The sequence below is a fragment of the Tursiops truncatus genome, chromosome 17 (genome assembly GCF_011762595.2).
Source record: "Tursiops truncatus isolate mTurTru1 chromosome 17, mTurTru1.mat.Y, whole genome shotgun sequence".
NCBI lineage: Eukaryota > Metazoa > Chordata > Mammalia > Artiodactyla > Delphinidae > Tursiops > Tursiops truncatus.
The window spans coordinates 3,512,243-3,539,841 of record NC_047050.1 but is presented as its reverse complement, the minus strand read 5'-3'; the positions used below and the strand labels follow the sequence as shown (position 1 = coordinate 3,539,841).

General features: G+C 40.9%; 1 long non-coding RNA gene across 2 annotated transcripts; it reads left to right on the top strand.

Annotated features, from left to right (window-relative positions):
• The first annotated feature begins 3,743 nt into the window (after positions 1-3,743).
• Positions 3,744-25,707, top strand: LOC117308676 (uncharacterized). Of its 2 annotated transcripts, XR_012327149.1 has the most exons (4): positions 3,744-7,601; positions 8,584-8,773; positions 21,960-22,110; positions 23,770-25,707. It is a non-coding gene; the product is annotated as an uncharacterized lncRNA (long non-coding RNA). The 2 variants fall into 2 exon arrangements; XR_004522813.2 differs by lacking the exons at positions 21,960-22,110; positions 23,770-25,707 and having other exon boundaries at positions 3,746-6,902; positions 7,455-7,601; positions 8,584-10,853.
• Positions 25,708-27,599: the final 1,892 nt, after the last annotated feature.

Genomic DNA, 27,599 nt, shown 5'->3' with positions numbered 1-27,599 from the left:
GTTTAACTCGAGTCCCCTGGCTCTTCTGAACCCACTCAGCATGGAAGTCCACGCCAAGAATGTACATGGAAATTTTTTCTTGTGGCTATGTGCATAAATAAATTTCTGTCTTTGGGGGACTTTTCAAAAACAAAACCTTGAGTATTAATTTGTTTGTACTCATAGATTACAGTTTACAAAGCAGTTTCATGTACGTTAACTCGTCAGAGCTTCAGGACAGCCCTGGTGGTAGGCAGGGCAGCTTTTGTTATTATCCCCATTTTTCAGAAGAGGAGATTGAAACAGAAATAATAGGTCACCTGCTTGAGGTCAGATGACCAGGATGCTTGCATCACCTGTTTGCCCTTGCTGTTAACACGAATGGGCCTTGTTTTGAATTTCTTTCCATGCCATGTCTGTAACCAGTGAAGGACCTGAAGGGATTTGTAGGAACCCAATAAAGCCAGCAGGTAGGTAGGGATGGATTAAGGACTCTTGGCACAGAAACTTCCAATGTGGTTCCTAACCAGGTCACAATAATTTTTTTTAGTAGCAGAGATACAGGGCTGTAACAAGAAAGCATTTTCATTTAGAAGATCTATAATTAGGTATTTTTATTAGATCACATAATCTAAGCCGTAGATGACATCTCATTTAATTTGAGTATTATTTTTTACAAATTCTAATTCAGCCGAAAAAATGAAAACAGTTCAAAGTTATATGGGGATAAAGTTCACATATAAGGAAGTTTGGGTCTCTGAAGCTCTGCCCCTGTACTTCATTCAGACTGAAAGAGATGTAGTTAATTACGCCAAGTTGTGTGGTCTTGTCACATGTTTAAGATCTATGCTGTTGGTCTCCTCTAGATGTACCGCTGACCAAGTCTTTGGGTGCATAAAAACATACACGTAGCAGCTAGGTAAAGTACATTCCTCCATTCGTACTGTCGTTTGGGAGAGAAATGGATGGCAAATATTATCAATTCTATTTTATGAAATGGAAAATTGAGATACAGAGCAATTGGGTAATTTGATTAATGTTTTCAAATCAGTATAAGAGACAAGAGAATCATCTATTCATTTAACCAACAAATAATTCCCCAGCACCTGTAAGTCTGCGGCTCACTACAGCATGGTATATTGGTTATGAGCACAGATTTGGGAGTCAAACTGCTGGGTATCGAATCATAGTTCTGCAGCTTACCAGCTATGCATCCTTGGACATATTGCTACCCCTCTCTGTATCTCCTCTGTAAAGTGAAGGGTAATTATAGCAATGACCTCAGAGAGTTTTATGTGGATGAAACGAGTTAATTGCTAGGACCTGGCACATAGCAAGCATTACCCAGGTATTGAATAATAAAATAAAATTTAAATTAATGCATGTTAGCATATGAAGACATATTGGGAGAATAAATAAGAAAAGGCTACTGTGATACTGAAGGTTAATGCATTGTTACAGATAAACAAATGTTTTCAAGGAAAAAATTAATGGAATTTTTAAATGTAACATCTATGATAACTAGTAATAACCAATGTTATCATGCTTTAATCAAAATTATCTGTTACACTGGCAAAAGCTTTTCAGAGGTCCATAAACTATTGTGCATTTTCTAATTACATTTGAATGTCAACATTTTTACTTTGGTGGTGACATAAAAATCTTTGTTTTGTGCATGTCAACCTTCTAAAACTCAGTGAAGACTGGCCAGGAAACAAATACATAGAATTGTAAAGCATTCGGTATTCCATTAAAAGATCTTTGAAATGCAAAGACACCTTGCGATGAGCATTTAACCTGGGTCAGGCTAGGTTCTTCTCCTAAAGGCATAGAGACAAAGTCCAATCGTGATAACTATGGCCGGGACTCGTGTTTAGAGGAAGAATAACCCACAAATGTACAAACCTTGTCTAGATCTTTCATTGTGAAAAGATCCCAAATTCTAGTCTTGGTTGTTCAGTAACTTGCTGCCAGGTACACTGCCAGTCACTTAAACTGTCTCAGCCTCAGTTTTCTCAAAAAAGGAAGAAGAAAATGCCCGATCTCTTCCCAACTGTTCCAGATAAAGAAGAGAATAAATAATCACGAAGTTTTGCAAAGTAAAAGTGCTCAGTGAAACTGGGTTAGTGTGTGTGTCTGCAGATGTCTGGGTGTGTATGCGTTTACAGAAGATTCTTTGTACAGAAAAAAAAATAGCAAATTGAGATAAAATGGAAATAGGGATTGTAAAGAAGACTACTTTTCTGGCTTATAATGGAATGCTGCTGCTTTGAGAGCAAAAACTTTTTTAAAAACTACTGCACAAAGGGCCCCACCTTTGATCCAGGGCAAACCAGATTCTGTTTTTATGAACTAAGGCTATAGATTTACTGAATAACCATTATTTTAGTAAATGTAGATTATTTCAGTGGTTAATTTTTTTTTCTTTCTTTTTTTTCCCCAGTGGTTAATTTAAAACTGAAATTTGGAGACAAATAGACAACCCATTCTTTTGGACACTTTCTTATGATGTAACATTTCCTTGGAACTTACCTGACATGTATGGAATCTTAGGGTTGAAAAGAACTGCATAACCCATCCCTGCTTTTCAAGTTCTGTAAAATTATCCTAGTGAGAGTTTGGAAACATGGGAATGCCTTACACGGGAAATATCACATATTACACTAATATATGAAAGCATTTGTTACTCATACAGCTATGTAAATACACAGCATTCTTTTTAAATCATTTATTTTGAAATAATTTCAAACTTACAGAGAAGTTGCAAGAATAGTATAAAGAACTGTATCACCTTCAAGGAGACTCTTCAATTTCTTAGCATTTTACCGCTTTTGCTCCATCTCAATCTAAAAAAAAAAAAAAATTCCCCACATTTTCTAAAAATATGTAAATGGATATAACCATATAAATATGTAATCATATTTATCATAGAACATATTAACATATACCGATATGTTGTAGACACTACATAAATATGTAATACATCATTATAATATGTTATATCTTATGCATTAAAACATGTGTATGGGGCTTCCCTGGTGGCGCAGTGGTTGAGAGTCCGCCTGCCGATGCAGGGGACACGGGTTCGTGCCCTAGTCCAGGAAGATCCCACATGCCGTGGAGCGGCCGGGCCCGTGAGCCATGGCCGCTGAGCCTGCGCGTCCGGAGCCTGTGCTCCGCAACGGAGAGGCCACAACAGTGAGAGGCCCGCATACCGCAAAACAACAACAACAACAACAACAACAGCAACAACAAAAACATGTGTATGTATGTCTGTATGTGTGTCAGTAGCCTTTTTCTGAACCATTTGAGAGCAGGCTGTGACATGGTGTCTCACTCACTCTAAATACTCCAGAGGACACTCTCCCATATAACCAGACATCAAATAACCAAACAAGTCAGGAAATTAACATTCCTACCATACATCACTACCAGCTGAGCCACTTGCCCAATTCAAAGTTTGCAAACTGCTCCCACAAAGACTGTTTCTTTCTGGTCCAGCATTCCATCCAAGATCACACATTGCCCTTAGATATCATGTCTCTTTCGGTTTGCATCTGAAACAGTTCCTTTACGGTTTTAAAGAGTGAGGGGCTTTCGTTCCAATGGGGTCCCAGGACCAGTCTGTCTGGTATGGGCTCCTGCATTCTTGGCAGGAAAACCACAGACATGGCGGTGTGCCCTTCCCAGGGCAGGATAAGGGAGGCTACCTGTCAGCCGCATCATCACTGCTGAGTTCACCTTGACCACCTGATCAGGTTGGTATCTGTCCAGTTTCTCCAGCTTCAAGCCACCATTTTCCCCTGTGCAATGGATAAATGTCTTCTGTAGGGAGAACTCTGCTCTATGTTACGCTAATATCCTCATCACACCTCCACCCACCTGCCTTTAGCATCTGCTTGCTTGGGTGAGGAGTGGTGGTTTTGTATTCCCATCATTCCTCTGTATGTATGTGTTCCTTCTACTGTAAGGAAGTGTTCCTTTCCTTTAGATTAGTATGGGCTCATGGATTCCTGCTTTGTTCAGTGGTTTATCGTCCATATAATATTATTTGTTTGGGTGGTCTGCTTGTCACTGATTTGGCCAGTGGCGCAACTTTTAAGATGGTTCCTGTATCCTTTCGATATGTCCTTATCATCCTTTGACTATTTCCTTAGTTTTTGGCATAACAAGATATTCCAGGCTCATCTTTTATTTTTCCTGCCTCAACCCTGATTCAGTCATTTGTCCAAGGAGTCAAGAGCATCTTTTAGTGAAGGATGGCGTTTAGAAACCAAAATCTGGATTCTCATTGGTACTGGGGTATCATCGCTTCTAGATACTCTCAGCAGAGAGAGCTAGGAAACATATGCATACGTGTGCGTGCATACGCACATATATCTATAGTTATTTCTGTAGCTATTAAAACCATGAGTTCATTGAAGATACCTCCAATTCCAACCCAACATCTCAGGATTCTCGCTAGCCTGCTTCCTTTCCGTATTTTTAAATCCCTTTTCTGACAGTAAGGAACCGCCTCCCACTATTCTTAATGTATCTGTTATTTGCTGGCTGTAACCTGTCTCCCAGCTACCCCACCTGCTTGCTTGGTTTCCGGGCACACCAGCACCTCTGTGCAGATCTCCTGAAATGCTCCACTGTTTTCATGTTCAAAAGCAAAGCAAAGAAATAATAATTACTCATTTAAATTGACTGTAAAATTATTTTAAGTATAAAATGTGACCATAAACTATAGTATCAAAATTTCCTTCTTTACTATCTTTCCTTGCTGGCAAATTCCTCAGGAGTCAATTAAAGACAAAAAAAACCCAAGGCACTATTTTTGTTTGTTTGGGGTGGGGTCACCCACACTTTTTTTTTTTCACCCACACTTTTGAAAGTACAAGATTGTACCAAAAAGTGTTTCTTGGGCTTTCAGTCATGGCTAGAGCAAAACTAGAGACTGGCTTGACCTAGTAGGTTTTCTTTTGCTAAAAACGATAAGGAAGAAAGGGGAGTAAGGATTAAATAATATTTTCCAGAAGCGTTCATAGAATTTGTGGCAGCTTTGAGGAAATACTTCGTAAGTACAGTGCCTCTCCCCTCTGTCAGCCACACCCACACACATTACTCTCCATGATCTTAGACGGAGAAAATCATGCATACCAAGTCAGATTTCATGACTTGCCCCAAGTTCAGAGGTTGGCCAATCTAATTTACACTGCTTCTATGCATGACTGAACTCCCATGAGTCATTTTCATCTTTGGTGTGAGAGAGAGTTCTGTGGAACTGTATTAATATGAAAACCAACCCCTGAGCCTCCAAGTCAGGCTCGGCACCCCCAAACACTGCCCCCTCCATGGCTGCTCTCTCTCTGCAGAGCCCAGGAGATGCACCCCTGGCAGCTCCTGAAACCCTGCCGGTGAGCAGGTCCAAGTTCAGCTGCAGTGGACAGCCAAGGGCACCTACCAAGCTCCTCTCTCCTTGCCATGTCTTTCCTCCTTTTCCAAAACTAAAACAGGAAAATCTTACTGGGTCATTTCTACAGAAAGGGTGATGATAAAACATCCCAGAGCTAGAAGGGGCAGCCTCTGGTTAGGCAAAGACTTGAAGCATGAATGCTTTAACAAACATTAATCATACGTGTGTGTATTAACTGGTTTGGGCATTGTATGTAGTGAGACTTACAAAACATACCTAATATACCAGTTCAGTTTCAGGATGGTTGTTCAGACCGAAGCTTTAATTCTTGAGCAGTTTAAGTCTTCAGTAGTTCAAGGACCTCTGCTAATTTGATTTTGCCAATACTTATTCAATTTAACAAATGAATTATAATACGATATTTATAAAGATAATTAGTAAATACTTTCCAACCTTTGCCTGGCCTTTGATTTGGGTACACTTTAATGGTGAACATTTCCAATGCACGTACATGACATATAATCACCAGTGCCAGTTCAATCACGTGTAAATACCTGTCCGTTATGGCAGCCCGCACAGCCCCTATACACCCCACATACAATGGTTCTTTCCTACCTCTCTACTCTCACCTCTCACTGCTCTCTTCCACCTCTGCTATATTCTGGCCTCTGGCTGCTTCTAAAACATGCCAAGCTCTTTCTTTCCTATGTTCTCTTCCCTCTGCATGGAACCGACGTCCCCCAGATCTTCCTATACTCTGGGAGACCATCCTACCTAAAATAGCCAGTGTCTGCCACCGCCTCCACAAACTTCTCATACTCTCTTCTCCCACTTGGTTTATAATTTCCTAAAACACTGTTCCTAGCAGGCATCATATTGTATATCCATCTGTTTATTGTCTCTCCCTCTCCGCATTACAATGCTAGCTCCCTGAAACGTTACCTTTGTTGTGCACTGCTGGATCCCTGTGCCCAGAACATCATAGGACCTCAACAAGGTTTGTTGAATGAATGAAAGATGGCCTGAGACAGCTCATCAGAGGATTCCCCCCGCCCTCAGTGGGACCAAAACTGTGGACGCTTGGACTGCTGGCTGGCCTTTGTGCCTTGTCATGTCTTTTTCTGGAGAACACGCTTTTCTCTTAGAGTTTATATTGCTTTTATTGAAGCCTCATCCTGTCGCTTTAAGAAGAGGAATGTTCCCTCTGGACACATATTTCATTAACAGAGCATTATCTCCCAAAGTAACTAAGAACTTTCAAAAGAAGGGTGATGGTTATAAGAGCCTCTAGATAATTTGGACTGATTAGGTATCTTAATCCAGTTGCCAGTTAATTGTGTTTGTTTGTGATTAAGAATATGATTTTCACCTCCTCCCCCCTCCACGATCTCGCTGTGTTTGGAGAAGGCCAATCTTCGTATCTGCAGCCGGCCCTTTGAAGGTGTTTGCTGAAGGGATGAGACCACTGGCTCACCTGGAGCCAGGAGCTGGGAGGAAGGAATCTCTGCGCAGCCACCTGCAGGTTCACTAAGAAAGATCCCACCGCCCACCGCAAACAGGCGGGAGATCTGAGCACCCGCGCCCGTTCCCCACCCCCTCCCATCACGCCCGGGGTCACTCTTCTACGGAGAAAATGACTCCGTAGTTGAAATGCTGATCAGAATGAACCGTTCTCCAAAGCAGGGCTTCTCCAAGTAGTCGTGCAGAAGGATCCGGTTTTCCCTTATTTCCAATCTGTCACCCGTTGATAGTTTTAAAATACAGCTTTAACAAAATCACTAGAAAAATAAAATAACGAAGCCATGCAAAATACAAGCTCACACTTTTTATTACGCGGGTCCTCAGACATCAACCTATCCTCAAATTGCTCCTAAAGTTCCGAGCTGCTTCCCGCCAGGCAGGGTACCGCATCCGCATCCTGCATCCCAGCCCCGACCCCCCACCCCACCCCCCCGGGCTGCAGACCTCAGCACCGCCGCCCCCCCGCCCCGGGGGGGAACCGGCCTTAAACCCGCAGCCCCTTCCTCACTTAGCCGTTTTAGGTCCCCAGTTCTTTCTTTTTTTTTTTTTAAAGGAGATACTCAATGGATTATAAGAGTGATATTAGATGAGAACTTCTCTCACTGATAAGCACCAAGTCAACAATGAGCCGTTTATTGACATTATTCGCTGCTGAACAACGGGGTTGTTTGCCTTGACAGTCAGACCTGCGGCCTCGGCGGTGAGTGGGGATGAACGCTTTCAGCTTCGCTGCTGGGGGCTAGTGTCTGGGCCGGAGGGGAAGCCTGGCGAGCGAACTGGGGGCAAAGAGGAAAGCACGGGCAGCTGGACCTCTTAGGGTCACGTCACCTTACGGTGACCTGCTTCTAAGTCACCGATGTGAATTCTTTCTTCTGATGCCAGCTATATTATTAGCTGTAACTACTCCCACGCATCATGTAGATAACAGAATATATGGGATATAATATTTGTGATACAGTATAATTTCTAAACACACACACACACACACACACACACACACACACACACACACACACAATGTTGTTGTTTTACCCATGGAGAAACTGAAGTTTCTAATAGTCAGTTTGGGGCATCTGATACCAGAAGCCAAAGCTAAAGGCTGCAGTCCTTCACCTAAAGTGTTTGCAGCTATGACAACACACAGGCTGCAGAGTACTGTTCCTGTAGACGGTGTGGGCTCCCTCCCTGACTTGTGGGGCGCCCTTCGTCTTGTAACAGGATCAGGCTTTTTGGCCAAATTCTGCTCACCCCATCCCCCAACTCATTCTGACTTCTAACTTGACCAGTACGCTTGGAATTCTGGCTGTCACAAATCCCCCCCTGTTCCCATCTTCCTTTTGTTCCCATCACTATCGACAAAGAGCTGTGATCGCAAGTTTCCATGTATTGAAAATATTTCCATATAATAAAATATTGACTTTTTTGGTATCACATATATTATCACCATACTAAGGCCTTTGTTCAGACAGAGGGTTTTAAATCGTTAATTGATGGGAATTTGTATTTTCCAGGCAGATACTGTTTCCAAAATATTTTCCATTCTAAATTGCAATTAGCTGGGCTCTCAAAGGTGCTTGAATTGTCTAGTGGTATTCCCTCAGTTTTAAATTTTTTTATAAATAGCTTTCTTGAATTCAAATGATCTTCACATTCTCTTACTTTACTGTTTCATGTATCTGTAGGGTTTCTCTAAACCAGGCATCTACAAATGTCTTCAAGTCTTTTAGAGCAAGAACTTTCTGTAAGGAGGAGACCTAAAATTGTGACACTATCAAAACTGCTACAACCTGGAGTCATACACCAAAGAGAAAAATTGTTTCCACTGTAGATTTATTTTCAGATATAATGGACTTGCATAGTACATTTAAAGTGGTATGTTGGTTCTTTAAAAAAAAAAGTATTGCTTTTTAAAGGACATGAATGTGGAAAAGTGATTTGTTGTTTTACATAACATAATAATTAATATTTATACAGTACTTCGAAAAGTATTTTTATATACAAACTTCAATTTAATCTTCAAAATAACCCTACTATAATGTTCTTCTTTTTTAAAAAATTTTATTGGAGTATAGTTGATTTACAATGTTGTGTTAGTTTCTGCTGTACAGCAAAGTGAATCAGTTACACATATATATATATATATCCACTCTTTTATAGATTCTTTTCCCATGTAGGTCATTACAGAGTATTGAGTAGAGTTCCCTGTTCTATACAGTAAGTTCTTTTTAGTTACCTATTTTATATATAGTAGTGTGTATATGTCAATCCCGATCTCCCAATTTATCCCTTCCCTCCTTTTTCCCCTGGTAACCAGAAGTTTGTTTTCTACATCTGTGACTCTATTTCTGTTTTGTAAATAGGTTCATTTGTACCATATTTTTTAGATTCCACATATAAGCAATATCATAATATGGTATTTGTCTTTCTCTGTCTGACTTACTTCACTCAGTATGATAATCTCTAGGTCCATCTATGTCGCTGCAAATGGCATTATTTTGTTCTTTTTCATGGCTGAGTAATATTCCATTGTATCTATGTACCACATCTTTATCCGTTCCTCCGTTGATGGACATTTAGGTTACTTCCATGTCCTAACTACTGTAAACTTCTTTCTTTTCTTTTATTTTTCACAAGAGGAAAATGAGGTTCAGGGAGATGAAATGATTCACGAGAGTCACAAATCTAGGAAGGACCGGATCCTTTGATTCCACAATTTATGCTTTTCCACCATTCCACACTGTCCACACAGCTTCACACATGCACAAACGCCACTCTACCATCTTCCTTTTAGCCACTGATGATTCCTGCACTGCTGGAAAGGCCTTCAATTCCCTTAGGTTACTAGAGCACTCAGCCTGCCTTGAAGACTTAGGACAACATGCTTTTTATTCAATATTTTTGCAGTAACACTTTCCATGTCCGTAAACTAAGTTTTGGTAATGAACATAGTAACACAGTACTCTAAATTTAGCTTATCATCATAAACTCCTAGGGGAACATGTTCCAAACAGTTTCCCAGACTTCTCTCAACAGAGATTCTGTTCAACCTGGAGATGGCCCCAGGAATTTGTAGTACAAGCATCCTAGTGGTCCTGGGCTGGGAAACATTGGGGCCATTTCCAGGGCTGGGAAACATTGCTTTAACATATTAAAAGTAGTAAACTGTAAATGGTGTGCACTAGAATTGCTGCAACATAGAGGAAAGCTGTAATGTATGCTAGTTTACATTTAGGGTACCCTGAGTACTATTTTTCCTAAAACACAAACTAAAAAAGCTGCCTTAGGTTCTTAGCTCCCTGATTATTGTAAAATAATGAAACTTCAGGGGAAAAGACCTACTTAACTTCATCTTATCACTTTTTCCATAGAAAGACGTAGCCTGGGCCATCTTTAATGCCTTTGGCCAGTAGGAAAAAAATTGTCTCAAAGCTTTCTTGAGGTGCATCCCCTTCTGTGATTCCTACAGCATCTTCTTCCCAGAAAGAATTAATTATTTATGCATCCCATAGATATTTTTCGTAATTTTGTTAACAGAGTTCAAGCCACAGTATAGTGCAGTTGGTTATTTTTGTGAAAACTGACCATCTGGCTTCTTCCTTCTTATCACTTTATACCACTTTGGGACACAAAATGAGATGCTTACTAGATGCTGATTGATTGTAAGTCCAATCTGATAAGAACGGTGGGAAGGGGCGTGGTATCTTCCTGGCCGCCTGAAATTCTGTTTCTTGTGTGTTCACTTCAGTTCATTTCAGTTTCTAAAGTCTTACAATCTCATGTACCGCTGGGCACATAACAAAAATCGGTTGGCCTGTATCAAGCGCATGTCTACCACCCAGTTAGCCCCTGGGTTTCAAGTCATGTTAAGAAGGTTCAAAATAGCAATCCAAATTATTTACAAGCATTCATTAAATAAATATAATTTTTTAAAAAAAGGTTTTATTGCTGTGGTAACAGACATAAAGCCTTTAGACATCTGATTAACAATAGATTAATATGGAAAAGTGACTTATGGACCTTTACTGTGCAATTTTTTAAAAATTTATTTTATTGAAGTATAGTTGATTTACACCATTGTGTTAATTTCTACTCTACAGCAAAGTGATTCAGTTATACATATAATTCTTTTTCATATTCTTTTCCATTATGTTTTATCACAGCATATTAAATATAGTTCCCTGTGCTACACAGTAGGACCTTGTTGTTTATCCATCCTATAGGTAATAGTTTGCATCCACGAATCCCAAACTCCCAGTCCATCCCTCCCCCACTCCCTTCCCCCTTTTTTGTACAATTTTTGTTTTAGTAACTCTTCTGTAAGTTTGAAATTCTTCCCAAATGAAAGTTGGTTTTTTTAATTAGACATTAAACCTTGAAAACACACGATGCTGAGTGAAGAAGCCAGTCACAAAAGATCACATCCTGTGTGATTCCATTTATATGAAATGTCTAGAATAGGTAACTCCACAGACAGAAAATAGATTAACATCAGTTGCTTAGGGCTGGGGAGGGGGGAGTAATAAAGGAGCTGGAATGGGGTTTCTTCTTGGGGTGATGAAAATGTTATAAACTTGACTGTGGTGATGACTGCACAACTGAACTTACTAAAAACCACTGAATTGTACACTTTAAATGGGTGAATTGTATAGTATGTAAATTATATCTCCATAAAGCTCTTACTTAAAAAATTAGAAGTCAGGGACTATCTGGAAAAGACTCAGATATTAAACGTTTTATTTGAAATTGAACACTGGTTGGAAGATGCACCCGGTTAGACAACACCAGTCGGGATGGTTTTCCTCCCCAGGCACATTTCCACTTGGCAAGGAATGGATTAGTTTCTCTCCCAGGGTAGTTGATAGAAAAGGGCTCTAGCACATAAACTAATTGATTTATGATTAGTCATAGGATAATGTTATCATCTGACAAGTTTGCTTTTAAACTTTACTATTTCATGTCTTATTTTAAGCTTGAATTCATTGGTACTTTGGAGCTTCCTTAGAGCATTCTATAAATCTACTTCAGAATTCTAAATGTTTCCTCTCCTCCTACCCTCCTGCCTGGAATGGGTAAAATGAGTTTTCACCCTCTCTTTTCAGTCTTACTAAGATTAAATGGCAGTGAGGTTTGGGAACACGGATGAACTTTAAAAAGATAAGTTTACCTTAAGTTAATCAACTTAAAAATGACACTTGTCACACTACTATACGTAAAATAGATGATCAACAAGGACCTACTGTACAGCACAGGGAACTCTACTCAATACTCTGTAATAACCTATATGGGAAAAGAATCTAAAAAAGAATGGATATATGTATAACTGAATCATTAGTTGTACACCTGAAACTAACACAACATTGTAAATCAACTATCCTCCAATATAAAATAAAGATTAAATTTTTGAAAATGACACTTGTAATTGTAGGAATGGCAAGAAATTTTAACATACAACCTTCTTTCCCTTCCCTAATACGTGCTGGTTAGTGATTTTCCCCAATCTCACTTGTTCATTTTGGGACTTGATGAAATATTTCAGAAAATGTTTATTTAATGTTTAGTGATATTAAGTAAGGTTGGGGGGTAAATGAGCTTGAAAAATATTTGTGTAGGAGGAAATTTTCATCAGTAGTCAATATTTTATCTTTTTACATAAGAAGTGAAATCATTTTACAAATGGATTTTAAGAGATCATGACCATGTTCTGGGTGAAAAAGCTTTCTTTAGGTGCCTGAGGACTCCAAATGACAAAGAGAATAATTATTTCTCTACAAATCGAGCTCTATACTAACCAGAGTGTTTTCAGATTTAAGCATGGGTGTCCGTGGCAATATGCCCTAACGTCGGAATTTCTAGAGGGTTCTACTTGGGTGCAAGAACACTGCCGTTTCGTTGTGAAGCGAGGCGTCTCAGGTGTGGGGAATGTCGGCCTCCTTCCTCCAGACCGAGGGTCTTTACTGGCTCCTGTTTAAACATCATATTTGTCCTTCTTGCCTCAAAGAGAAATATTTTTCTAAAATTGATTGTGGTAAGTTTTCTGTTTGGGAACGCTCGTTAGAAGATGAAACAAGAGTTCTTCTATTGGTAAACAAACCAAAAGCTTACTATTCAGTTTTGAAATCTGTGGGTTTTTTTCCTCCCAAAACAAGCAGTATACTGTGGTCAGAACGAAAATTTTACTCATTTTTGGTTCTTTTATTACCCCACACTTTGGGGAACTTAGTCACTTTTATTTTTGGCCAGGAAAAAAAGGGGGGGGGGCTGCAGCCTTAAAAAGAATCAAGATTTCTCAATAACCAAGTGGATGATTTAACTTTACCCACTTTAATCTATTTTTCCTCTTCCCATAAAAATGGAATTCTCTACTTTTATAGAACCAGTTAATTCCTACCATAAACAGAAAAACATTATAAATAAAATTTAATATCCAAGAAAAGACATGTTCCTTTTATGGTGCTTAAACAAAACAAACAAACCAACAACAACAAAAAATCCACAGTGAAAAATCTGAGTTTGAACATTAAGTTAGAAATTTGCTATCACATGTGCTTATCACATACAGTCTCTCCATTTCTGACTTCAGAATGTTAATTGGTGGAGGAAGGTTTAATAATTATTGCTCTCTATACTATTCCCATTATTCAGATTTTTTTTTAAAGCTTATATCTAATCTCAGAAAACAAAGCCTCTTAATAGCGTCAGATAACATTGAATTCAAATAGGCTGGATATCAGAACAGAATTCTGTTCTATACTGTGAACGACACTAAATAATTCTATGTTCTGGTTTACAGTCTCAATTTGAATTTTGACTCATCAGAGGCAGAGACATTTTGTAGAAGAGCCGAGTCACTGAAGGTTACTTGGAATCTGCTCTGAACTTGGAGACACTCATTCATCCCACTAATCAATCACAAAGTATTCGTTAGCAGAGGGACCTTCAAAATATCTAACAAGGGGCTTCCCTGGTGGCGCAGTGGTTGAGAATCCGCCTGCCAATGCAGGGGTCACGGGTTCAAGCCCTGGTCCGGGAAGATCCCACATGCCGTGGAGCAACTAAGCCCATGTGCCACAATTACTGAGGCTGCACTCTAGAGCCCGTGGACCACAACTACTGAGCCCACGTACCACAACTACTGAAGCCAACGTGCCTAGAGCCGGTGCTCTGCAACAAGAGAAGCCACCACAATGAGAAGCCCGCACACAGCAACAAAGAGTAACCCCTGCTTGCCGCAACTAGAGAAAACCTGCACACAGTAACAAAGACCCAACGCGGCCAAAAATAAATAAATAATCTATAAAAAAAAATATATATATATATATATATATCTAACAAAATATCATCTTCTACCAAATTCATTAATCCCATTTAAAATAAATGCATTTCTCTTAGCCAAAAAAAAAAAAAAAGAACTTTGAATTTTAGAATGTCATCGTTTTGACCTACTTTTTACACTGGAATTACTTTATTAAGTTAGATCAACTAAATGGACGTGCTACGCTGGTTCCCAGGCTGATGTGTGGAACTCATTACGGACTCACCAAGTGTTCAGGGTTACTTTTCAATGTGTTGCAGCCAGAATCAATAAATCTCTCCCCTGGTTTCTTTGCTGTACGTATTGTCCTGGTTAATCATGTATACACACAGCACAGCACATTAGACCCGGAGAAAGAGCTTTCTGATGGCGGCCAATTTTTAACTACCGTGCTGTTGAAGTTGGAAAACAAAGGGAAACTGCCCCTGTTTATTATTAAGGTGTGATGTGAACCAGGGGCCATAAATAATCTTGCTGGCCAACTTCCAGGGCAGAAGAAGGAAGGGAAGATGGAGGGAGAGGGAGAGAACCATCTTGTGAAATTGTTTTCTGGAGGAATCACACCTTGTAGAAAATCCTTCCTAAGGAGCCACCAGTGCCCAACTAGAAAAGGGGAAATAGTCAACTCTACCAACACAGATGTGAGCTTTCTCACTTACGTGCGCACATAATAATTGAGACAGCATGAAATGCTTTCTAAAAACTAAATATTAAACTGAGTGAATGTAAAAAAGGTATGGTAGAGAAAATGTTAAAATATCATCTCCACAGAGACCACCCCCCCTTTCCTCACGCGATTTCCGTCCTGTTTTCTCTGGAGCTTCCTATTTGTATTCAGAGCTAAGATTCAGCGTCCCACCTGATGGGGGATGGAGGGAGCCTGTACTTCCGTGGAGCCCAGTCCAGCTACTTCCGCCCCAGCGGATCCAGGACGCTGCCGTAGCAGCAGAACACGCTCTGCCTGGTCCCGGTGGCGCCCCTATCTACCTAGCAGTGTGGCTTTGGGTTAATCATCTCATTTCTTCTTCCATAAAATGAGAGGGTTGCACAAGAGGGCTCCTGGGTGCCTCTCAGTTTTCACATTCTGGGGTTCTGTAGTTCTCCATACAGCAGTAAAACTTCAAAAGTCCCACGTCTCTGAGGAAGTAGGGAAGTAGAATATTTCCAAATCTACACATTCTAGGATGCATAAAAATCACCTGGGCGTGTGGTAAGCTAGAGGTAACTCCAAGAATCTGCACTTTTACCAAAGCAGCCAAGGAAATTCTCACCCAGATGGTTCTTGAGAAGCTTGCCCTAGGGATTCTTTCAGCTTCTATTGTGGAAGAAGGCTGTGAAAATCAAGACTTTTAAAATGAGCTTACCTAGGGGTATCTTTAACATTCTGAATGAAAATAACAGCTTGTGCATTTAGGAAATTAACATATATGAAAGACAATCCCAGGAAGAGGGGCTGTAGTCTTAGCTGGGGGGAAAGCTTCTAGATTTAAGCTCGGTCGTTGCCGGTTGCGAAGAATGAGTCTGGGAGATAAAGAGTGAGAAGAGCAATGTCTCTATTTTCAATTTTAGTGGGAATTATTTACTGTAACAAAATAAAGTTCAAACTACGAATCACCGTAAAACCTCACATTCATTAAATCTAAACTCTTCACTTTATATACCTTAATACCATTAAGGGTGTTCAGCATTTCTCTTTCTAATCTTACTCTTTCTAAACTAGTCAATGTTTAATGATGCTGGATCCAGTATTGACCCATCCACTCCCTCTTTTTTAAATAACAGCTCTTTTTGAGGTATATTTCACGTGTCATACAATTTCCTCTTGAAAAGTGTCCAATTCAATGGTTTTTTGTATACTCACAGATATCTGCAACCTTAACCATAATCAATTTTCAAAGATTCATCACCCTGAAAAGACACGCTTAGCAGTCACCCCTCCTTCTCCTCCGGACCTCCAGGGCCCCAGGAAATCACGAATGGACTTTCCGTGTCTGCAGTTTTGCCTATTTCGGGCATTTCGTAGAAATGGAATCACACACTATGTGGTCTTTCGTTACTGGCTTCTCTTACTTGGCAAGACGTTTTCAAGGGTCATCCTTGGGGCGGCAGCTGCCAGTCCTTCATTCCTCTCTCTGGCTGGCTAATATTCCATTGAAGGGATATGCCACATTTGATTTATCCGTTCATCGGTTGATAGGCATTTAGGTTGTTTCTACTTTGGGGCTATTATGAATAATGCTGCTCTGAACATTTGTATATATACAAGTTTTTATACAGATTCACGTTTTCAGTTCTCTTGGGGTGAACCATACAGTAAATTTGTGTTTAACCATCTGAGGCACTACCAGACTGTTTTCCAAAGTGGCTGCCCCATTTTAAAATCCTACCAGCAGGGCTTCCCTGGTGGCGCAGTGGTTGAGAGTCCGCGTGCCGATGCAGGGGACGCGGGTTCGTGCCCCGGTCCGGGAAGATCCCACGTGCCGCGGAGCGGCTGGGCCCGTGAGCCATGGCCGCTGAGCCTGCGCGTCCGGAGCCTGTGCTCCGCAACGGGAGAGGCCACAGCAGTGAGAGGCCCGCGTACCGCAAAAAATAAGAAAATAAAATAAAATAAGATAAAATCCTACCAGCAATACGTGAGCGTTCTGGGAATTCCAGTGGTCAGGACACGGTGCGTTCACTGCCATGGACCTGGGTTCAGTCCCTGGTCGGGGAAGTAGATCCCACAAGCTGCAGGGTGCGGCAAGAAAAAGCGAGGGTTCCAATTTCTCTACATCCTCACCAATACTTGTTATTATCAATCTTTTTGATTATGGCCATCAGAGTGGGTATGAACAGGTATTCTCATTGTGGTTTTGATTTGCATTTCCCTAATGACTAATGATACTGAGCATCTTTTCTTGTACTTATTGGTGATTCGTGTAACTTGCTTGGAGAAAGAGTCCTATTCAGACTCAAGCTCATTTTGAAATTAACTCGTCTTTTTATTATTGACTTGTAAGAATTCTCTGTATATTCTAGATCCAGGTTTCTTATCAGATATATGAGTTACAAATGTTTCCTCCCAGGTTGTCTTTCACTCACTTGGTGGAGTCCTTGAAAGCACAAAAATTATCAATTTTGATGATGTCCATTTTTGTCTATTTTTCCATTGGTTGCTTGTGCTTTTTGTATCATATCTAAGAAACTATTTCCTAATCCAAGATCATGAAGATTTATGCCTATGTTTTCTTTTATGAATTTTATAATTTTAGCTATTACATTTATGTTTGATCTATTTCTCAGAATTATATTTATTTTTAGTGATTAAAAAAATAACGAAGTTTACCATTTTGACTATTTTTAAGTGTACAGTTCAGTACATTTTGTGCATTGTTGTGCAATTAATATCCAGAACCCTTTTCATCTTTCAAAACTGAAATTCTATAGCAATTAAACAAGAGCCCACGCCCCCAGATGAAAGATGCAACCATCTTTCTACTTTCTGTTCCATGAATCTGACTACCTCCTAAGAGTAGAATGTTTGTCTTTTGTGACTGCCTTATATCACTTAGCATAATTCTCTCAAAGTCTATCTGTGTCGTAGCATGCGTTAGAATTTCCTCCCTTTTTAAGGCTGAATAATATTTTATTGTATGTATAGACCACATTTTGTTAAGTGTTCAATGGTTTTGAGTTCATTGTTGTTTATGGTGTGAAGTAGTCCAATTTTATTTATTCTTTTGTACGTGGAAATCCAGTTGTCTCGGCACTACTTGTGGCACATTTATTCTTAGCACAGATGAGTAACTGAATTTATTTTTTATTTTTTTTAAATAAATTTATTTATTTATTTTTGGCTGCGTTGGGGGCTGCTCTTCGTTGCGGTGCGCGGGCTTCTCACTGTGGTGGCTTCTCTTGTTGCAGAGCACGGGCTCTAGGCGCGTGGGCTTCAGTAGTGTGGCTCGTGGGCTCAGTAGTTGTGGCTCGTGGGCTCTAGAGTGCAGGCTCATTAGTTGTGGCGCACGAGCTTAGTTGCTCCGTGGCATGTGGGATCTTCCTGGACCAGGGATCGAACCCGTGTCCCCTCCATTGGCAGGCGGATTCTTAACCACTGCGCCACCAGGGAAGCCCAGTAATTGAATTTAAATGACCATTATTTCAAACTCTTAAATCTCGGGGGCGGGGTGGGGAGGTAGGGTGGGATATCCAAAGTCTGTTTTAAAAGAAATAGAGCATGATTAGGATACTTTGTGTTGTGAGTGATCATCTGTATTTCAAGACAAGTATTATATATATTTTTTTAATGTGAAAATGTCATGTTTTTGCTTCTTCCTTGTACTCCAGAATCTTTCTACCTTTTTCACTTTACTATTGCGAAGCAGACCATCACTGCATGTGCTGCTTTAAGAGAATTGTGAAACTGAATAATTCAAACCATAACTTTAAAGTATTCGATAATAATTATTATTACCACCAATACTTAAATATACTGGGTATCATAAAATATGCATATGGACATAGACATTAGGGAAAAAAAGAGTCAAAATCACCTCTACTTACTGTTTAAAGGGAATATCAATCACCAAGATTCAATGTATACTTGACTACCAATAGGTGGCGCTAGACATTTAGTCAGCATTACACTCATTTTTACATTGCCTATAATATAAATAACTATAAAGTCTTTCATCGGAAAAGAAACCATCTCTACAGGGAATATAAAACCACTGGGAGAAAATGGACTCTCTCCCTCATAGTCACATTCAATCTGACAGTAAGTGAAGGCAGCTTTCAATTAAAGTGACCTCACAGGGACACGTTTACAGGTTTGAGTTGTCCCAGCATCCAGTAAGAAACGTCCTCCTTACTCCTATTCAGGCAGCTCTTCAGGTCAAAGATGCCATCAGTCCCTCTGGAACCTACCGAGAAGTAGCCAGGAAACTCTGGAGGTATTGTTCTTCATTTCTTTAAGTCTTGAAAGAAAAAAATGCAACCACAGCAGAAAAGAATTTGACTCCAGGTAGACAGCTACAGAACCAAACAAATGATGGAGAAAAGAACAGAATTCAGTCTCTTGTGTGTACGTCCTTTATTATTACAATAGCTGTTAATTTGATCACTGGTAGATTAAATATTATAAATATGTGTGTCTATTTATACACTCACACATATCCTATTGATGGTTGTCACATTAATACTGAAAAATGGAAATAATAAAAAAATTGACTTTTTACATTAAAAATCTACACATTACAGCCAGATTATACATTGAACATAGTCTTCTGGATCAACCTCATTTTTGTTTCTTGCATCTCATGCCATTGAGGGATTGTACTTTTTTTAAAAACAATCATTTAACGTACTCTAGGAAACAGAAGTCTAACATAGAAGAGAAAGGCACAAAACAAGTAACCTGTACTCTCCAACCTATCCCTAGAGTATGTTCAACTCCTTCTGTAGATTGATTGGTTTTGGATAAACTTGGGACAATGTGAGGATTGTTCCCGAGTCCCGAACCAAATGCTGTACCTAAGGATCCTCCCAGCTCTTTAGTCCTAGGACCTCACCTTAGTCCTAGATTCATCCAGCTTTGCAGATGACCTAGTACAAGGTGAAACTTTTTGAGACGTCTCTAAAACAGTGAAAACGCTCTTCCTCTATTTTTCAGCATTCTTGGTGAGTCCCTGCATTCTTTATTTTGTCTTTCTGAAGTACAACATACTCCCCAGCGAGATATCTGCACCCTCCCACCCAGCACCCCTACACCATTTGGAATAATATCAAGTGTAGCATCCTATAGTGGAAAGTATCCACTATGCTTACTAACACCAAATGAAAGAAATATATGGAGAGGATGAGCAAAATATTTTTTAATAGTTCCAGATAATGCAACACATGAAGCTTCTTCACAAATTGTTTTCCTTCCTGTGATGAAAGCCAGCCATTTAAAATTTTATGTGAATTCAATTCCAATCAAAACCACTGAGATTTCTTGGTTCATCTAAAAATTTTTATTGGTTAATTTTTCATTTACTTCCACTCATCTTTAGCAATTTAGGTTTGGTAATTTATTTAGCATTTATAAGAAACTATTGCCCTTCCTGGCAGGACTCCATGGGGTACTGAGTACACTTACATATTTTTGTTTAGTTTAGTTTATTTATTTACTTATTTTTGGCTGCGTTGGGTCTTTGTTGCTGTGCGCGGGCTTTCTCTAGTTGCAGCGAGCAGGGGCTACTCTTCATTGCGTTGCGCAGGCTTCTCATTGAAGTGGCTTCTCTTGTTGCAGAGCATGGGCTCTAGGCGTGCGGGCTTCAGTAGTTGTGGCACGTGGGCTCAGTAGTTGTGGCTCACGGGCTCTAGAGCGCAGGCTCAGTAGTTGTAGCACACAGGCTTAGTTGCTCTGCAGCATGTGGGATCTTCCCAGACCAGGGCTCAAACCCATGTCCCCTGCATTGGCAGGCGGATTCTTAACCACTATGCCACCAGGGAAGTCCTTATACTTATATTTTTATCACACCCCAGGTAACTCCTTAAAGGCAGGAGAGCTTTCGGTAGACTGCGTAAATTCATATGCTTGTCTAGTGTTTTTCAGAGTAGGATCCATGGACCTTGGAAATTCCAGACATTCTTGGGGAGCTATGGATTTTCTATGAAATTTAGTAGTTTTTGTTTTTTGATTGGTATATATATATATACATATATATATATATATATTTTTTTTTTTCCTGTGTCATGAAGATAACCAGAAGATAATCACTGACAGTTTCAATTGTCAGGTTGGATTGGTGTCTACCCACAGTGGCACCAAGCAATATGACTTTAATTGTTAGGAGAAAAAGAAACTTGGTAGGTGGTCAGGGAGTGCGGGGTACCTCTTAGTAATGCTTTGTTGCTGTTTGAAATTACACTCCTCTAAGTTTTCAAATAAAATTTGAATGATGTTTAGTGTTTTCTAAACACTGTTTAAAACTTTTCTGTTTTCAAATATGGCAGGTTTTTAATAAAATTTAAGATAATTAAATAGTTAAAATTTCAGGGTTAGCTAGCATTTCACTATCTGAATCAGAAACTTCACTGTTGAGATACAGACTACTATATATAAAATAGATAAACAACACAGTCCTACTGTATAGCACAGGGAGCTATATTCAATATCCTATAATAAAGCATAATGGAAAAGAATATGAAAAAGAATATATACGTATGTATGTATATATATATAACTGAGTCACTTTGCTGTACACCAGAAACTAACACAACATTGTTAATCAACTCTACTTCGATAAAAAATTTAAAGAAGAATCTTCACAATTGAAATAGCTAGCAGGCGGTATACTACTAATATCTGCACTAAAAATGTATTTGTTAATCTGAATAAAATGTACTAAATAATTTTTTTGTTGGTAAAAGTTGTAGTGACTCAAAGGATTGTGGCCCTTTTGTTCTTGCATAAACGAATTACAGCATCTTAATCCCCTCTTCCAAGCCTTCGGGGCCAAGTAGAAAGAGAATATGATGCGTATTAATTAATAATCCACAGAGGTATGGGACAGCACCCTGTAAGCACACTAAAATTTCAGCACAAAACAGGAACATTCACACTCAGTGGGTAAATGAAATTAGAAAGAACCCTCAGCATCAATTCTTTTCTGCCAAATAAGTTGTACAATTTGGCAGAATTGTTGTACAAATACTTTTGATTGTACAAAAGTTGTACAAATACTTTTGATTCTCCATGGGTTTTTTTTGTTTTCTGATGTTTAGAATTTCAGATGAGAGGCTGTGGACCAGGCAAAGGCTCCACCCAGCCCAGGTGGCCTTACATCAGAGTAAAGTGGCAAACTGTCATGTGGGTGCTCTTTGGAGTGACCGAGGACAGACAGGAAAGATTTCTTTGGGTCTAAAAGATCAGGAGGTACGACTTTTTTAATTAATTGCTAAACATTTATGCATTTGGCAGGATTTGGCCCAAGGTTTGCAAGTCTCACGAGAGAGACTGTACAGCCCCAAGTACCTCAAGTTGCGGGAGGTTATGATATTCATCAACGGTGCTCAGCCACGTGGATTTGGTCAGCGGGCTCATCACAAGTGGTGAAGCCTTCAAGCCCATTAAAGTGGGGAAGAGCATGGGTGTTTTTGTCTCACCTACTTGAATTTTACATTAAGTCCTGTAAAAACTGCACGTAACCCCCGCATAGCTGAGACCGGGTCCTGTCGGGAGTTTTTAGAGCTGCTTGAATTTAGGATACAGAATGATGGACTTGAACACATTCCACCACCTGAACTTTTCGTGATTTTGAGAGAGTTACTACTTGATACCTCAGGATCGTAGTTTATAAATTGGGAAATGATTCGTCATGAGGACTAAACCAGCTGGGGTCAAGCACAAGGCCATGAATTTTATAAGAATTTCGAAGATGTGGGCTCTCTGGAGCGCCAGCGCCAGCAATCAGATCAGAAGGGCATGGCGTGGAGCGCTGTAGGTAAATGAGAAAACCTGAAGGACGAGCTGAACCTCCGGGAGGGGTAGGAGCAGAGGAAGTGGGGTTGATGTGGAGGATAGGCTCCCGTGATCCCCTGGGTGTGTTACTCCAGCTAAGCTGGGCTCTGGAGCAGCACCAAGGGGTGGGGGGCAGCACCTGCGCTGGAGGTGGAATCAGGGGCTGTTTCCATCCCTCCGTCTTTAATTTCTATACCAAGACCATGTCCTGTAAGAAGCAGCTCAGTTCCTGTGCCTTCCAGCTGCAGTAAATAATTCATCACAAACTCAGGGGAAATGAGGAATAGGTGTCATTTATGTAACACCACGTTTATAGTCTAATTCAAATCTTGGCCCTGCCGTTTATGTGTGTGACATTGTGCAAGTCACTCTGAGCCCCGTCTTTACAGCAGGTTATAATGGTGCCTGCGTCCCACGGCTGTGGTCAGTGCGATGCCGGCTTGATGCACTTACACTGACCTCAGTGTTAACCTTGGCAGATTTCAAACGAAACATCTAACCAAACAGGGTACATTTTCATGCATTTCTGTTGTATCCGTAGCTACCCTTGGGAGGGAACGCAGTTCACAAAGGTAAACACAGCAACCAGAGAATGAATAGCTGCACATCAAAGCCACTCCCAGGGAGGGGGTCTGTGACAGCCGCTGGTTAACGTGTCACTAGGGGCTCTCTGAGGGCACAGTTCGGTTTCATTCTTTCCTTTCTTCCTTCCTTCCTTCCTCCAGTCCACTCCACTGCCAAGGGCTGGGTGGGTCACCAATGCTGGGGACACTTGGGGCTTAGAAATAGGTTTCAGACATGTTTTAAGATAATGCTAACTGATTCCCTCCTTTTGAATATTACTTATCTCACCAAAATAAAATGACTTGGATAAAGACATATATTAAAATACCTGCTCCTATATATTAAAAAAAAAAACTACACCACAGACAAAAAAGAAAAGGCATGTTCTAACATCACAGATTATGTCAGGAGAGCAGAGGCATATTTGAGGTGATGAGAATTATCAATAAGGAAATTCAGTCCCGCAGGTTCTCGGTAGACACTCCACAGTCTTTCCTTATCTCTCAAAAGGTGATACAAGTCAGGAGCTGGAGAGTATCAAATCTGATAAGTTTGGTGGATAAAGAAGTCTGGAAGAAGAAAGGAAGAAAATGCTGAATTCTCAAAGGGCAGAAATTCCCTCTGCTTCCAAGTGTCCCGGTGGCGGCCGGCATCAGTGGATGGACAGACCACCCAGACTGCGTTTTCTCCTTGCCGGACTCTGTCTGAAGTTGTAACGACCGGAATTCTCCTGTTCTCAGGGCAGCCTCCCGCCCCTGGAGGGGGCAGAGAAGTGACCCCATGGGATAAGCCTGCTGGGCCATGCCTGTGACTCAAACTGTGGAGTGGAGATCCGAGGTGCAAGTGTTTTAGAAAACATCCCTGGGGGGAGCTGGAGCACACTTAAGGGACACCCGCCGCCTCGTCACGGTGTTTACTATTTCAGTGGTTTTCAGCCAAGAAGCCCTTAGTTAGGGGCAGCTATGGAATCTGGCATCTCTACTTCCACCTCGGGAAGGATGGGTTTCTCCACTGCTATGTCATCTACTTTCTCTAAAATAAGCAGTCAGAGGTAATCCCCAGCCCAACCCAGCCAAACTGCGCTCTTCAGCCTGCTTGATAAGAGATGAGTGAAAACAGACCTTCTCTGAACAATCAAAGCAAATCTGAGGAATGTTTACAGGTCCAAGAGGCATAAACTGTCAGGGTGGTGATGGGGCCGGTCACTAAGGGACTAAGGGGGTCACTAAGACTAAGAGATGACAGGCTGGGAACACTGAATAAAGCCACAGGGGCGTGGTAGGTACCAGCAGCCAGGCGGGAGGGAGATGGAGGGACAGAGGGCAGAGACCACAGTTCTGATGCTCCCCAGGGAAAGGAGCCCCATCAGAGGGCCTGGCTTGACCCCTGTAGGGAGATGATGATGTTTGCGGTGGCAGGGGGGTGGGAAGCAGCTGAGCTGGGCGACTGTGCCGTGGCCTAGGAAGAGCCAGCCAGGGTGGGAGGAGGTGTCACCCAGAGCCCGCTCTGCTGATTTGCTCTAAGGCAGCCCAGGTAGAGAGAGACCCACCCAAGGATACTGATCACAGCCAGAAATAAACAGGAAATCTGGAAGCACGGCCCGCCTCTTGCTGAGCCATGTCCCAAACTGCTAGAACGCTTGTGAAGGGTAACCTGAAAGCTCAAGAACATTTCCTCTTTAGAAATGGCCTCTGATGTGATCTGTGAGCGTGGCAAGCGTGTCGCTGTCCTGTCCTGCCCGGCTTTGTTCTCCGTAATTCACACGTGTGTGGACTCACCTCAGTTCAGCTCAAATATCCAGGGAGATGGGCCTGTTCTCTTCACTCTCGGTCGCCCGTTTGGCCAGAGCCTATGAAATTAGGCCTTTAAGTACCTTCCAATTTTGATATTTATTATAATAGTGTAAGATTCTGATTATATTTTTGAAAGGAAAACCAATATCATGGTCACTGAGCAGTTCAATAAAAGAATTCCTGATGTGAAAAGGAGGAGTTTAGGGTTCTGAGCTCACAGGGGCATGGCCACTTGGAGCGGGAGCAAAAGGCTTTAATTCCCCAAATCAGTTCTGTGTGTAGACCATGTTTTACTTTTAACAATACATCAAAAAATATTTTCCTGTTTTGGAAAGATCTTCTTTAATGACGTTGAGAAGGAGAATAATATAATCTGCAACTTAAATTAAGGATTCAGAAGCAGTTAAGCTTCATCTAGTGAAAATTCAAACATGTCTTTTTTTTTCTTGGTTGAAACGCCACGGCATGCGGGATCTTAGTTCCCTGACCAGGGATCAAACCCATGCCCTCTGCAGTGGAAGCATGGAGTCTTAACCACTGGACCGCCAGGGAGGTCCCAAAACATGCCCTTTAAATCAATAGGAGACGAAGCACATGAAATATTTCAGTGAACATGAAGGTCTTAATATAGTTAAGTATCTTAATTATTTTTCTGATGGATCTAGGAATTCTTTCAATGTGACTGGCTCACGGTAGAAATAACTAAATTGGCCGCCATACAAGACAGCTCTTTCTAATATGAACTCTCTAAATATCGTGCTTAGTACTTAAACACAGCAGTATATATTCAGAGTTCAAATTCTCAGTGGATCTCCAGACCAGAAGTTTTGTAAGAAATCAAGGAAGAGGGTTACCATGTGTGATATCTATTTCCTTTTTAAAACAATTCCTAGATATTTGCTAAAGACCAAAGTTTCGAATCAAAATGTTTCTGTCGGTTTCCATGTGGACGCTGCCACAGGGCCCATCGCACAACACACGCCACCTGGAACTCAGACCTGGAAGTCTGAAGAATCGTGTGGATAAACTGTTGGAGAATTCCCTGGCAACAGGGCCTCAGGCATCTTCTAGCCAGTTGGTCCTATGAAAGAGATAAGCCATTTCAGCCACACATGTCATTATCCAGCTTTGGAACGCATCCAAAGGAAACAAGAGAGGCTTCTGACATCAGAAAACACCTGTTGACTTTGGAGCATCTCTATCAAGGAAGGCAGAACACACAGCAGATGTGAGCCTGCTCTGCGGGAATAGAAGGAATGTCAAGTATGAAAAAATAAAAATCAAGAGGAAATGGAGATAGACACTTTCAGATTCTTCTACCTCTTTGGAAATATGCCATTAACTAGGTTAATTTTTTTTTTTAATTTGTCCTCAAAAACAATTCTAGGATGGTATTTTCAGTTTTCCATTGCCTTAAACAAAAGTCTGGTTATAGATTTTTTTTTTTTTTGCGGTACACGGGCCTGTCACTGTTGTGGCCTCTCCCGTTGCAGAGCACAGGCTCCGGACGCGCAGGCTCAGCGGCCATGGCTCGCGGGCCCAGCCGCTCCGCGGCACGTGGGGTCTTCCCGGACCGGGGCACAAACCCATGTCCCTTGCATCGGCAGGCGGACTCTCAACCACTGCGCCACCAGGGAAGCCCTGGTTATAGATATTTTTAAAGATCAATAGATATATGACCTCAACCCCCCAGTTTGGCCTAAAATGGTCATAGTAACTATCGATAACGAATGATATTATGAGGAAGTAGAGTCAGTTTTCAAAAGGTATAGCAATATTTATCTAGATATTTATCTGTATTATTTGAAAAAGAAAGTGTTGAGATAAAAGTTCTTATAAGTATTCTTTATCTGAATTCACCAGAATCAGGAGCAATAGATAAGAAGGCTTCTAGAGAAAAAGACAGTTAAATTTCCAACGTGAATTGTTGGATAAAAATAAAATTAGTGGATTGTTTGTCAGAGTCCTCTTTCTCTGCCTGTTGGTGTTTCCTGACCATCTGTCCCAGGCTTCTTCTCTTCCCACTGTACACGGCCTCCCTGTTCTTCTCTTCTTCTCCCATGAGTGCCGAGGACCCCCAGACACACCCCACACTCCTTCCTGAGCCCTGCACCTTTGCGTCCAACAGCATGCTCGACCCCTACAGTTTAATCTTTCAAAAACAGAACTAAAGCACGCAAAAAAGCATGAGAGCTAATAAATGAATTCAGCACCTTCCCTCAATCTTGGGCCGTGTCTCTTGAACATCCTGAGTCTGTCACATCCCCTCCATCCTCACACCCACCTTTGTGATTCATGATGCCATCATTTCTTGCCTAATGACCACAACTGGTCTCCATGTTTCCAAGCTTGCCCTCCTCCAGTTAGTTCATTCTCTATGATTTAGCCAAAGGCAACGATCTTTCTGAAATACATGATCCTGTTTTAAATTAAACCAAGATAATTTCTCTTTATCTCCCTTTGAACCTTTCATTTTTCTTTCATACATATGATTCTGGAGATACAACGAAGAGAAGGCATGATCTCAGCCGAAGGAGCGTGTAGTCT